The 15,233-nt window shown below is 48.4% G+C and overlaps 1 protein-coding gene across 1 annotated transcript in view; it reads left to right on the top strand.

The window, feature by feature from the left end:
• TNFAIP8L2 (TNF alpha induced protein 8 like 2) overlaps positions 1 to 15,233 on the top strand; it is a 68,128-nt gene that overhangs the window by 14,546 nt on the left and 38,349 nt on the right. Inside the window, exon 2 of the mRNA XM_082275331.1 lies at positions 2,914 to 2,993. The gene's annotated coding sequence lies outside the window, so the exon portion shown is untranslated. The remainder of the gene's footprint in view (positions 1 to 2,913; positions 2,994 to 15,233) is intronic.

Genomic DNA, 15,233 nt, shown 5'->3' with positions numbered 1-15,233 from the left:
CACCAGAGGAGCTTACACTCTAATGTCCACAATCACAAACTGATAATAATATACATTTATATAGCTCTGACATATACCGCAGTGCTGTACAGGCTAGCTTACACTCTAATGTCCCCCCATAGTCACACACTATTATTATACATTTATATAGCTCTGACATATACCGCAGTGCTGTACAGGCTAGCTTACACTCTAATGTCCCCCCCCCCCCCCCCCCACAATCCGGTGCAGAGACAATACCGCAGTCTCTGCACCAGAGGAGCTTACGCTCTAATGTCCTCCCACAGTCACACATTATTATACATTTCTATAGCTCTGGCATATACCGCAGTGCTGTACAGAGGAGCTTACACTCTAATGTCCCCCCCCCCCCCACAATCCGGTGCAGAGACAATACCGCAGTCTCTGCACCAGAGGAGCTTACGCTCTAATGTCCTCCCACAGTCACACACTAATATTATTATATATTTATATAGCTCTGACATATACTGCAGTGCTGTACAGAGATCACTGAGCCAGTCACATCAGTCTCTGTACCAGAGGAGCTTACACTCTAATGTCCCCCCACAGTCACATCAGTCTCTGTACCAGAGGAGCTTACACTCTAATGTCCCCCCACAGTCACATCAGTCTCTGTACCAGAGGAGCTTACACTCTAATGTCCCCCCACAGTCACATCAGTCTCTGTACCAGAGGAGCTTACACTCTAATGTCCCCCCACAGTCACATCAGTCTCTGTACCAGAGGAGCTTACACTCTAATGTCCCCCCACAGTCACATCAGTCTCTGTACCAGAGGAGCTTACACTCTAATGTCCCCCCACAGCCAGAGGGGGCACCCATGTGCTCTTTGTGCTTCTGACAAGAACATTGTAGAGTCTCACCACCATTCATAGAGGGTTGTAGGTGGACATGGACCCATTGACTTCTATGATGTGTAATGTAATGACAGGTCCACTTTATGGAGTTGTAGGTGAAGCATACTTGGTGTCCTTGTCTCCTTCCTTCCTGGCAATGTGTGGGAGTCACTCCTGTGTGCTCAGGCAGTGTGGGAAAGGTCTATGTGGAGTTCAGATATGGCAGCATGTAGATAATGTTATCTGACCCCCCCACTTGTCAGGTCAGTCCCAGGCTGCAGCCTGCAAATATACACAGTCCCTGCATGGTGTGTTTACCTAGTGCACTTGGTTTACCAAGCAGGACTACGAGTCCCAGCAAGCCCTTCCCAACAGAGAATAGCCACTTAGATGATGGTTAAATGCATGAATGTGGTTCGACCTAAAAAAAAAAGTTATGTTTACGTTCTGGGTGGAGTTCCCCGGTGAGACCCGGGACCTCAGCACATGGATGGTGGGAACCCCTCATAATGGGCACAGGAGGTGTACAGACACGGGAACTCAGCATAGGGATGGAAGGAACCCCTCATAATGGGTACAGCAGGTGTACAGACCTGGGAACTCAGCACAGGGATGGTGGGAACCCCTCATAATGGGTACAGCAAGTGTACAGACCCGGGAACTCAGCACAGGGATGGTGGGAACCCCTCATAATGGGCACAGCAGGTGTGCAGACCTGGGAACTCAGCACAGGGATGGTGGGAACCCCTCATAATGGGTACAGCAGGTGTACAGACCCAGGAACTCAGCACAGGGATGATGGGAACCCCTCATAATGGGCACAGCAGGTGTACAGACCTGGAAACTCAGCACAGGGATGGTGGGAACCCCTCATAATGGGCACAGCAGGTGTACAGACCTGGGAACTCAGCACAGGGATGGTGGGAACCCCTCATAATGGGCACAGCAGGTGTACAGACCCGGGACCTCAGCACAGGGATGGTGGGAACCCCTCATAATGGGCACAGTAGGTGTACAGACCCAGGAACTCAGCACAGGGATGGTGGGAACCCCTCATAATGGGCACAGTAGGGGTACAGACCCAGAAACTCAGCACAGGGATGGTGGTAGCTCCTCATAATGGGCACAGCAGGTGTACAGACCCGGGAACTCAGCACAGGGATGGTGGGAACCCCTCATATTGGGCACAGCAGGGGTACAGACCCAGAAACTCAGCACAGGGATGGTGGTAGCTCCTCATAATGGGCACAGCAGGTGTACAGACCCGGGAACTCAGCACAGGGATGGTGGGAACCCCTCATAATGGGCACAGTAGGTGTACAGACCCAGGAACTCAGCACAGGGATGGTGGGAACCCCTCATAATGGGCACAGTAGGTGTACAGACCCGGGAACTCAGCACAGGGATGGTGGGAACCCCTCATATTGGGCACAGCAGGGGTACAGACCCAGAAACTCAGCACAGGGATGGTGGTAGCTCCTCATATTGGGCACAGGAAGTGTAAAAACCCGGGAACTCAGGGCAGGGATCTCACTAATAGAGTCCTTGAGACTAGATATGACAATTAGAGGCTTTACCGCCTAACCAAAAACTGAAATATGAGTTAAAAAGCCTCTCTTGATCTCCGGTCAGTGGCTTTGCCTAGGCTGAGATGATGTCATCAGTCTGCTGCAGGCAGGAGGAAGCATTTCCTCAGTCTCCCCTCCCTAGTGGTCACTCAAACCATACATTTAGTAGAAAGCCACAAGGTGAGAGGCTGCAGCAGGGGGCTGATCTGTGTCAGACATTTCAGCTGACATCTCAGTCCAGGAAGAGGATGGTGACCCTGGATGATGCCTAAACCCCAATAGTGCCGCCCTTCTGGAGAGAAAAGCAGGCGTTGTCAGGGGAGGCACTGTGACCTCTGTGAGAGGGAATAAACAGTGGAAGTGTAACACTGACATATTAGCATGCTGCGCTTAATTGGAATAGATGATGCAGGAATTGTACATACGGATGAATTCGTTATTTCTCTACAATGATCTAAGGATTGTCCTCTATCTGAATATCTCCCGCAGCTGAAGCTCAGGGTGACGTGCGCAAATCGTGAATAGCTAGGCGTTCCCAGCGGGCAATGAGACGCGGCTATTGATATCAGGTAAGCTGACCCCTCATGACTTATTTATTCATTGCCAGCGCTGTGTGTCTGGAGGAAGTGCCGGAGACTCCTTGGTGCGGGGATCAGATCCCAACGTTCTGCAGCTGCTGTGTTCCGTGAGCCGAGGCAACCAGGTAAGGCTCCCCGAAAATACAGCGCTTCTGGTGTTCTATGAGGGCGCCGCGCTGGTACATGGTTTTATTTTTATTGAATCTTTCGAGTAGAGCCAAGAAGAGTTACAATTTCTATCAGGTTGTTATTTCCATCAATGACCCCCATTGGATGGAATCGTTTTCACTTCCTGTCCGTGTGACACCCGTACAAGAAATGAGTGGTTGGTTGTCACTAGGACAGGAAGGCACAGACATCAATATGTTCAGAAGTTCTAAACAGATGGTGGAGCCAAGAAAACTCCACCTATACCTAAGATATCCTAGATGACAAAGGTGTCATTGTCTTTGTTGGAGGGATGTCCTATCATTTCTTCTCTGGAGAGGTAGGATTGTTGGATTGGCACGGTAGTCAGGCACCTGGAATATTCTAGGCACAGTAGTCAGGCACCTGACATTTTCTGAGGCATAGGCCACCATTGTTGACAATGGTGGCCTACAACTCAGTAGAAGTGTCCTCTAACCTAAAATGTATCGGTATCTATCAATTGTAATTCGGGTTATGGGGTTCCTGTCCATTCTAGAGTTTTGGGAGTTCCATTTCTGTCCACATGGGGTGTTCCAGCCCATCTTAGAGTATCCCTTACCACCTTCTCCCAAGCCAATCCATTGGCTTCAGTATTTTCTAAGTCAATGATCTAGAGCAGTGGTCTCCAAACTGCGGCCCGGGGACTGGATATAGGCCTTTGCTTACTTTTATCCGTTCCTTGAGGCATTATTTCCTCCCACTGTCAGCAACAGTGGGGCATAGTTCCTGCCACTGACACCAATGATGGGGCACTATTCCTCCTACTGATACCAATGATGGGGCACTATTCCTCCCACTGACACCAATGATTGGGCACTATTCCTCCCACTGACACCAATGATGGGGCACTATTCCTCCCACTGACACCAATGATGGGGCACTATTCCTCCCACTGATACTAATGATGGGGCACTATTCCTCCTACTGATACCAATGATGAGGCACTATTCCTCCCACTGACACCAATGATGGGGCACTATTCCTCCCACTGACACCAATGATGGGGCACTATTCCTCCCACTGATACTAATGATGGGGCACTATTCCTTCCACTGATACCAATGATTGGGCACTATTCCTTCCACTGACACCAATGATGGGGCACTATTCCTCCCACTGATACCAATGATGGGGCATTATTCCTCCCACTGACACCAATGATGGGACACTATTCCTCCCACTGACACCAATGATGGGGCACTATTCCTCCCACTGACACCAATGATGGGGCACTATTCCTTCCACTGACACCAATGATGGGGCACTATTTCGCCAACTGATACCAATGATGGGGCACTATTCCTCCCACTGACACCAATGATGGGACACTATTCTTCACGCTGATACCAATGATGGGGCACTATTCCTCCCACTGACACCAATGATGGGACACTATTCCTCCCACTGACACCAATGATGGGACACTATTCCTCCCACTGACACCAATGATGGGGCACTATTCTTTCCACTGACACCAATGATGGGGCACTATTCCTCCCACTGATACCAATGATGGGACACTATTCCTCCCACTGACACCAATGATGGGGCACTATTCCTCCCACTGACACCAATGATGGGGCACTATTCCTTCCACTGACACCAATGATGGGGCACTATTTCGCCAACTGATACCAATGATGGGGCACTATTCCTCCCACTGACACCAATGATGGGACACTATTCTTCACACTGATACCAATGATGGGGCACTATTCCTCCCACTGACACCAATGATGGGACACTATTCTTCACACTGATACCAATGATGGGGCACTATTCCTCCCACTGATACCAATGATGGGACACTATTCCTCCCACTGACACCAATGATGGGACACTATTCCTCCCACTGACACCAATGATGGGGCACTATTCTTTCCACTGACACCAATAATGGGGCACTATTCCTCCCACTGACATCAACGATGGAACACTATATCTTTCACTGATACCAACAATGGGGCAATATTACTCCTCCTTAAACCAATGATGGGGCACGATTCCTCCCACTGACACCAATGATGGGTACTATATCTCTCACTGATACCAACGATGGGGCACAATTACACCTTTCTAATACTAATGATAGGGCATTGTTTTCTCCCACTGATGCCAAGACATTTTCCTCCCCCACTGGCCCCTCTAAAGTATGAAGGACAGTAAACTGGCCCTCTGTTTATAAAGTTTGGGGACCCCAGGTCTAGAGCAAGTGTTACACCCTCATTTGAGGCATGGTTGTGACAACTCAAGGTTTGCAGGGTGTTTCTGTCCAATGTCCACTTTGGCTAAGTAGAGTTCCATTCCTGGCCACGCGAGGTGTTTCTGCCCATCTTGGGGTGTTTCTGTCAACTTTGGAGTAGGGGAGTTCCACTCCTGTCCACATTGAGGTGTTCTCCCCATTTAGGGTTTGATTCTGTCCACTCCAAAGTTTGTGGAATTTATTTCTGCTCACATGGACATCTTGGGGCGTTTCTGCACCAAGGAGACCAGCAATGGCAGCCTTAGTGCAGGTGTCCATTGAGCACCAACCAGTGGTGTATTTTGGTTTTGTGCTGCCCTAGGCAAAGCTAAAATTGGGCGCCCCCCTCCTTTGTAAATTTGCCCCACTCCCTTTTTAACTGATGTGACTCCTTCCAAAATTGAAGGACTACAAGCCCAGCATGAACCCCTGAGATCTCACAAGGGGGGGGGGGGGTGAGAGGGGGTGGTTGAGGGAGGGAGAGAGAGAGGGGATGAGAGGGGGTGAGGGAGGGAGAGAGAGAGGGGGGATGAAAGAGGGGGGTGAGAGAGAGGGAGGGGGTCAAAGAGTGAGAGAGAGGATGAGAGAGAGGGGGGATGATAGAGAGAGATAGCGAGAGAGGGGGGATGAGAGAGAGAGAGAGGGGGGATGATAGAGAGAGGGGGGATGAGAGGGGGGATAATAGAGAGAGGGGGGATGAGAGAGAAAGAGAGAGGGGGTGAGAGAGAGAGGGAGAGAGACAGGAGGGGTGTGAGCAGTGATGTATTTTGGTTTTTTGCTGCCCTAGGCAAAACTAAAATTGGGCGCCCCCCTCCTTTGTAAATTTGCCCCACTCCTTTTTTAACGGATGTGACTCCTTCCAAAATTGAAGGACTACAAGTCCCAGCATGAACCCCTAAGATCTCACAAGAGGGGGGTGAGAGGGGGTGGGTGAGGGAGGGAGAGAGAGGGGGGGGGGGGTTAGAGGGGGTGAGGGAGGCAGAGAGGGGGGGGGGGGTTAGAGGGGGTGAGGGAGGCCGAGAGAGAGGGGGGATGAAAGAGGGGAAGTGAGAAAGAGAGGGGGGATGAGAGAGACAGAGGGGGTCAAAGAGTGAGAGAGAGGATGAGAGAGAGGGGATGATAGAGAGAAGGAGGGATGAGAGAGAGAGCGAGAGAGGGGGGTGAGAGAGGAGGGATGAGAGAAAGAGAGGGTGGATGATAGAGAGAGGGGGGATGAGAGAGAGAGGGGGGATGAGAGAGGGGAAGAGAGAGAGAGAGGGGGGATGATAGAGAGAGGGGGTGAGAAAGAGAGAGAGGAGGATGAGAGAGAAAGAGAGAGGGGGTGAGAGAGAGAGGGGGTGAGAGAGAAAGAGAGAGGGGGTGAGAGAGAAAGAGAGAGGGGGTGAGAGAGAGAGAGAGGGGGTGAGAGAGGGGGTGAGAGAGAGGGGGGATGAGAGAGAGAGAGGGGGGGGGTGAGAGAGAGAGGGAGTGTGAAAGAGAGAGGGGATGAGAGAGGGAGAGAGGGGGGTAAGAGAGAGAGGCTCTAGCAACCAGTGGCCAATAAAGTCTCAGGTGCAGGGGGGGGGCGACTTTTTTGCTGCCCCCCTGCAAAGTGCCGCCCTAGGCCTGGGCCTTGTTGGCCTAGGCCAAAATACAGCACTGGCGCCAAGCAGAGGGGGAGGGGGGGCTGGAGATGATCACATTGGCTGCAGAATCAGAAACTTGAGTGCCAACATCCTGCAAGATGTACTATTGGTTATGGCTGAAGTGACCCCCGCTACACCTCCAAGTCATAGCGGCTCAAAGATTCATTTGTAGCCGGACCCATGAAATTCAGACGTAGTGGAGAGTCCAACTGAGGAGGAACCATATGACTCCCATCGAGGGTTCTCGGAGGGTTAACACTTCCTAACGATGTAAAATAAAAAACCTTTTACACTCTCAGTAATTGATTTTGTGTATTTGATATTTAGTAATTGGTTTGGGGAATCGGATTATCCCGGCTTGCAAAATTTTCACCTAATTAGACGGTTGGAAAGTAATTTCCAGAACTAGCCGACTGCAAAATCACGTAACGCTTAAAGGGTAAGCGCGCTTTATAATGAAGTGCACTTATCCCTCTTGTCTCCTGACCCAACCTACCCTCCCTCTCCACAGATGCGTACTTACTTACCTCCATTTAGCCGCCGCATTTCCGTGGTTTGTTTACATCCGGTGCCAAAATTGTTCACTGTCCTGCGCGTTACGGCCACATAGACTTCCATGGGACCATCTCCAGTCATCTTTGGTCCCAAGACACAGCCCCATAGAAGTCTATGGGCACTGACCGAGGCGCGCAGGCGGGGCAAGGGCCATAGAACTCCTCCTCCTTATGTTATGGAGAAGAGGAGGGAGTTATGTAGTCCTGTGTGTGACAACACTACTCCTCTTAAGATACAGTACAGTGAGCGTTGTCACTCTAGGACAGGAAGTGTGTTATTGATAGGATCACCAGGTGGAAATAAAGGAAAAAAACTCAAAAAGAAAACGAATGCTGCTTCTTTATTATGGGCAGTACTAAAATACCGCATTCTGGCCACTAGATGGAGCTGAGGAGCACAGGAAATACATCTTTGTATACAAGAGATACAATGTAATAATCCTACAGAACGCTAGAGGGAAGCTGAGAAAGAATCGAAACCTAGGTTTATGCCTTGTGTGTGTCGGGAATAGAATGCATGGGAAATGCGTAGAGACGCGCGCACTCTCCTTCGTACCTACATACACATGTGTTGGGAACGCGCGCAAAATCGCTCTCTTTCCCGACAACACACAGAAATGCAGTACCCTTTAGCCGACATGAGGCGGTGCCTTTAATTGATAATGGCGCCCCCATGCATCTGCTAACACGTGCATTTTCACCGGTGCAGCACGATTTTGCAAAAGGATCAGGGACTTCTTTTGCGCATTTCTTGCGTGTAGGGGTAGCCTATTTAAGTGAATGGGCTGCCCTACATGCAACGTGCAGGAATGCATGGGAAACGCGTAGAGTCACATGCACGCTCCTTCGCACTTACACACGGATGAGTCGGGAACGTGTGCAAAAATTGCGCTTTTTCCCAACATGCATAGAAATTCACTGCCCTTTAGCAGATGTGCGGTGGAGTCTTTAATTGTTAATGGCACCTTCATGCATCTGCTACCACGCACCTTGTCACATGCGCCAAACCAGTGCAGCGCATTTTTTTGCAAAAGGGACTTCTTTTGCGTATTTCTTGCGCATAGGGCAGCCCATTGAAATGAATGGGCTAATATGCTTATGTGGGAATACGTGCGCCAAACCGGTGCAGTGCGATTTTTGCATAAGGATCAGGGAATTATTTTGCGCACTTCTTGCACGTAGGGCAGCACATTGAAATTAAAGGGTTAATATGCTTATGCACTAATACGTGCGCCAAACCGTTGCGGTGCGATTTTTGCATAAGGATCAGGGAATTATTTTGCGCATTTCTTGTGCGTAGCGTAACCCATTAAAATGATTTGGCTAATATGCTTATGCGCTAATATGTGCGCAAAACAGGTGCGATTTTTGCATAAGGATCAGAGAAATCTTTTGCGCATTCCTTGCGCGTAGGGCAACCCATTGAAATGAATGACCTAATACGCTTATGCGTGAATACGCGCGTCAAACTGGTGCGGTGCGATTATGCATAAGGATCAGGGAATTATTTTGCGCATTCCTTGCGCGTAGGGCAACCCATTGAAATGAATGACCTAATACGCTTATGCGCGAATACGCGCATCAAACTGGTGCAGTGCGATTATGCATAAGGATCAGGGAATTCTTTTGCGCATTCCTTGCGCGTAGGGCAACCCATTGAAATGAATGACCTAATACGCTTATGCACGAATACGCGCGTCGAACCGGTGCGGTGCGATTTTACATAGGGATCAGGAAATTCTTTTGCGCATTTCTTGCGCATACGGCAACCCATTGAAATGAATAGGCTAATACGCTTATGCGCTAATACGTGCGCCAAACCAGTGCGGTGCGTTTTTTCATAAGGATCAGGGAATTCTTTTGTGCATTTCTTGCGCATACGGCAACCCATTTAAATGAATGAGCTATCTTATACGCAAGGCACGTGAGAGAGACGCACCTAGGTGTGTCGGAAACATGCGCAAAATCGTGCTGTCCTTTAATCGTTATTGGCACCCCCATGCATCTGCTAACGTGTGTTTTGCACAAACGCTGCAGCACCCATGCGTTTCAGTGCAAAAGTGTCAGGGACTTTTTTTGGAATGAATAGGCTACCCTACATGGGGGAACGCATAGGAAGCGCGTAGAGACGCGCGCACGCTCTGTCGCACCCGTGTACACTTTACATTGTTGCGCTGTGCGGAGTCTGCATTGGTATCAGTGGGTCGCCGTCGTAACTGCCCCCCCCCTGATGGTGTTCATGTGAATAAGCACTTATCGCATGGCTGATGTATCGCTATCATGTGCTCTCTCTGCAGAAATCGCAGACCTCCTGGGATTGCAAATCCACGCCATCGTCTGATTGGCTGCGCAGTCTAAAAATTAAAGCCAACCACAAAGCTGATGGTGACATTTCCTGTGTCTGTATCGAGTTTCAGGATATTTCACAAGGCAGGGGCAGAGAAATGAACCACGCGCCGAGCCCCGAGCTGGGAAAATGTGACCCCGCCCACAATAGGAACTTTCCATTCTCATTGGAGTTTATTGGGCCGAAATCTTTGTGGTTTGCCGACCACTCAAACTCACTATTTCTTCCTCCCTTTACTCATGACTCTTCTGCTAAGCACTGTATAGATCAGTTCTGTATTAAGAAGAACAGTGTATATATATATATATTGGTATAGGAAGGGATTCTTTACTGTTAAGCTGAGAAATGCCAAACTCAATACCCTCATTGAGGGTCAGGCCAAAGTCTGTGGGGAGCTGCTCAAGCGTAACAAATCTTCCACATGTCTGCTTCCCTCACTGTTGACTGTATAGATCAGTTCTGTATTAAGAAGGACGGTGTATATATATATATATATATATATTGGTATAGGAAGGGATTCTTTACTGTTAAGCTGAGAAATGCCAAAATCAATACCCTCATTGAGGGTCAGGCCAAAGTCTGTGGGGAGCTGCTCAAGCGTAACAAATCTTCCACATGTCTGCTTCCCTCACTGTTGACTCTTCTATCAGGCACTGTGTAGGTCCGTTATTATGGCGGAAGGATTCTTTACAGTTCAGCTATGCCACAAACTATAGTTTCTTGAAAAAGAAAAAAAAGGAAACTTTTCAGCTCATAGTAGCCATAGGTATAATATTGGGATGGGAATATTTAAATCTAAGGGACGGGTCCAGCTAAAGCCAGGAGGATTTTTTCATTGGTACAGGAAGGTATTCTTTACGGTTAAGCTGTGCACTGCCCTGCCACACATGCAATGCTGTAATTTTTGAAAAACAAAGGATGGAAACTTCACTTACAAATCTGTTAGTATAATAATGGTATGGGAATATTTAAATCTAAGGAATGGCCCCAGGAAGGGATTCTTTACTGTTAAGCCACATGCAGTGCCAAACTCAATACCGTCATTGAGGGTCAGTACAAAGTCTTTGGAGAGCTTCTCACCCAGCGTAACAAATCTTCCACCTATCTGCTTGACTCTTCTATCAGGCACTGTGTAGGTCAGTTATTATGGCGGAAGGATTCTTTACGATTTAGCTATGGCACAAACTATAGTTTCTTGAAAAGAAAAACAGGAAACATTTCAGCTCATAGTAGCCATAGATATAATAATGGGATGGGAATATTTAAATCTAAGGAACTGATCCAGCTAAAGCCAGTGTGATTTTGTCATTGGCATAGTAAGGTATTCTTTACAGGGTGATTTTGTCATTGGCATAGGAAGGTATTCTTTACAGTTAAGCAGAATGAAAACTTCACTTACAAATCCTGGTAGCTCTGGCTTTACTAAAGGACAGTTGGAGAATATTTTATATCTAGGGAACTGATCCAGCTATAGATCAGATATGTATGGAGGAAGGGTGATTATTATTTCATACAGGAAGGGATTCTTTACTGTTAAGCCACATGCAGTACCAAACTCAATACCGTCATTGAGGGTCAGGACAAAGTCTTTGGAGAGCTTCTCACCCAGCGTAACAAATCTTCCACCTATCTGCTTCCATTCACTGTTGACTCTTCTATCAGGCACTGTGTAGGTCTGTTATTATGGCGGAAGGATTCTTTACGGTTTAGCTATGGCACAAACTATAGTTTCTTGAAAAGAAAAACAGGAAACATTTCAGCTCATAGTAGCCATAGATATAATAATGGGATGGGATTATTTAAATCTAAGGAACTGATCCAGCTAAAGCCAGGGTGATTTTGTCATTGGCATAGGAAGGTATTCTTTACAGTTAAGCAGAATGAAAACTTCACTTACAAATCCTGGTAGCTCTGGCTTTACTAAAGGACAGTTGGAGAATATTTTATATCTAGGGAACTGATCCATCTATAGATCAGATATGTATGGAGGAAGGGTGATTATTTTTTCATACAGGAAGGGATTCTTTACTGTCAAGCCACATGCGGTGCCAAACTCAATCCAGTCATTGAAGGTCAGGACCGAGTCTGTGGGGAGCTTCTCAACCCGTGTAGCAAATCTTCCACCTGTCTGCTTCCATTCCCTGATGACTCTTCTATCAGGCACTGTGTAGGTCTGTTATTATGGCGGAAGGATTCTTTATGGTTCAGCTATGCCACAAACTATAGTTTCTTGAAAAGAAAAACAAGAAACTTTTCAGCTCATAGTAGCCATAGGTGTAATAATGGGATGGGAATATTTAAATCTGAGGAACGGATCCAGCTAAAGCCAGGAGGATTTTGTCAATGGTACAGGAAGGTATTCTTTACGGTTAAGCTGCGCACTGCCCTGCCACATGCAATGCTGTAATTTTTGAAAACAAAGGATGAAAACTTTGCTTACAAATCCTGGTAGCTCTGGTTTTACTAAAGGACAGTTTGAGAATATTGATATCTAGGGAACTGATCCAGCTACTATAGATCAGTTATGTATGGAGGAAGGGTGATTATTATTTCAGACAGGAAGGGATTCTTTACTGTTAGGCTGTGTAATGTCCTGCCACATGCAGTGCCAAACTCTGGCACAGCATGTTTATTGTTGTTGGAGTTTTTTTGGAGTTTATTGTTGGTATAAGAAGGGATTCTTTACTGTTAAGCTGTGAAATGCCCTGCGGCATGCAACATCAAACTCTTTACCATCATTGGGGGCTGGGGCAAAGCTTGTCAACCAGAGTAGCAAATCTTCAACATGTCTGTTTCCCTCACTGATTATTCTTCTGCCAACCACTGTATCGGTCATTTATGTATGGAGGAAGGATGAGTTTATCGTTGGTAAAGGAAGGGATTCTTTACTGGTTAGCTGTGGAATGCCCTGCGGCATGCAATGTCAAACTCCATACCCTCATTGGGGGGCCGGGGCAGAGCTTGTCAACCAGCGCAGCAAATCTTCAACATGTCTGTTTTCCTCACTGATGACTCTTCTACCAATGTATTAATCAGTTATGTATGGAGGAAGGGTGATTTTATTGTTGGTATGGGTAGGGATTATTTACTGTTAAGATGTAAAATTCCCTGCTGCATGCAATGTCAAACTCAATACCATCATTGGGGGCTGGGGAAAAGCTTGTCAACCAGCGTAGCAAATCTTTAATATGTCTGTTTCCCTCACTGATGACTCTTCTATCAATCACTGTATTAATCAGTTATGTATGGAGGAAGGGTGATTTTATCATTGGTTTAGGAAGGGATTCTTTACTGTTAAGATGTAAAGTTCCCTGCGGCATGCAATGTCAAACTCAATACCATCATTGGGGGCCGGGGTAAAGCTTGTCAACCAGCATCGCAAATCTTTAACATGTCTGTTTCCCTCGCTGATGACTCTTCTACCAATCATTGTATAACTCAGTTATGTATGGAGGAAGAATGAGTTTATCGTTGATATAGGAAGGGATTCTTTACTGTTAATCTGTAGAATGCCCTGCGGCATGCAATGTCAAACTCAATAACCTCATTGGGGGCCGGGGTTAAGCTTGTTACCCAGTGTAACAAATCTTCAGCATGTCTGTTTGACTGTTTCCCTCACTGATGATTCTTTTCTCAAGCACTGTGTGGATCAGTTATGTACAGGGCTGCTCTTAGAAGTCAAGGGGCTCCGTACAGCCTACCTGACAAGGCCCCCCCCCATCCAAAAGTGACTGAGGACATAAATGTATCAGTCTCTTTCTCTGTAGCCTCAGCTGCACAGATGAATGAATAGGAAGGGCTCTGTGACTTCCTGCTCGTTCACAAGCTGAAGCATAGTAAACTGTGTTTACTATACTTCAGTGATGAATGGACACAGGAATGATTGGTACCAATCACTCACTGTGTTCATTCGGGAAAGGAAGGGGCCAGTAAATTACATACCTACCGGCCCCTTCCCTGCTCTCTATCGTGAAACATCCCCCAGTGTGCCGCCAGCAGCTGCCAGCGGGAGAGGAAGGAAGCTGGCAGGGCTGCAAGGGAAAGGGGTACACAGGGGGGCCCGGACAGCAGATAGAAGGGGTGCATGTGCTAGAACCAATCCCCCTGCAGTGCAGCCTTAGTGGGAAAGAGGAGGAGGAGCTGGCAGTGCTGCCTTAGGGGGGAAAAAGGATGAGGAGCTGGCAGTGCTGCCTTAGGGGGAAAGAGGAGGAGGAGCTGGCAGTGCTGCCTTAAGGGGAAAGAGGAGGAGGAGCTGGTAGTGCTGCCTTAGGGGGAAAGAGGAGGAGTAGCTGGCAGTGCTGCCTTAGAGGGAAAGAGGAGGAGAAGTTGGCAGTGCAGCCTTAGGGGGAAAGAGGAGGAGGAGCTGGTAGTGCTGCCTTAGGGGTAAAGAGGAGGAGAAGTTGGCAGTGCAGCCTTAGGGGGAAAGAGGAGGAGGAGCTGGCAGTGCAGCCTTAGGGGGAAAGAGGAGGAGGAGCTGGCAGTGCAGCCTTAGGGGGAAAGAGCAGGAGAAGCTGACAGTGCAGCCTTAGGGGGAAAGAGGAGGAGGAGCTGGCAGTGCTGCCTTAGAGGGAAAGAGGAGGAGGAGCTGGCAGTGCTGCCTCAGGGGGAAAGAGGAGGAGGAGCTGGCAGTGCTGCCTCAGGGGGAAAGAGGAGGAGGAGGAGCTGGCAGTGCTGCCTTAGGGGGAAAGAGGAGGAGGAGGAGCTGGCAGTGCTGCCTTAGGGGGAAAGAGGAGGAGGAGCTGGCAGTGCTGCCTTAGTGGGAAAGAGGAGGAGGAGCTGGCAGTGCTGCCTTAGTGGGAAAGAGGAGGAGGAGCTGGCAGCGCTGCAGGGGAAGGAAGAAGAGGATCGGTGTCTGCAATAAGGCAGTTCAGCCGGACCTCCTGCTCAATAGGTGCCTGGGCCCCCCCTTTTGAACTGATGCGGCCTGGGCCCAGTACAGAAGGGCTGGCTGTACTGCCTTATCAGCGGCCCTGCCAATCACTCCTGTGTCCATTCATCACTGAAGCATAGTAAACTGTGCTTACTATGCTTCAGTTTGCGAATGAGCAGGAAGCCTCAGAGCGCTTCCTATTCATTCGTCTGTGCAGCTGAGGCTACAGAGAAAGAGACTGATACAGTCCTCATTCACTTTTGGATGGGGGGAGGGGGCTCAGTCAGGTAGGCTGTGCCCTGGCCATGAGTATACTAAGGAATGGTATGAGCAGGGCCATCTTACCGAATGGGCAGGCTGGGCAGTTGCCCAGTGACCCAGCCCCAGCCAAGCATTAGTCCCGA

Source organism: Pelophylax lessonae, assembly GCF_965119305.1.
Source record: "Pelophylax lessonae genome assembly, chromosome: 13".
Classification (NCBI taxonomy): Eukaryota; Metazoa; Chordata; class Amphibia; order Anura; family Ranidae; genus Pelophylax; species Pelophylax lessonae.
This window is presented reverse-complemented; position numbering and strand designations above follow the sequence as displayed.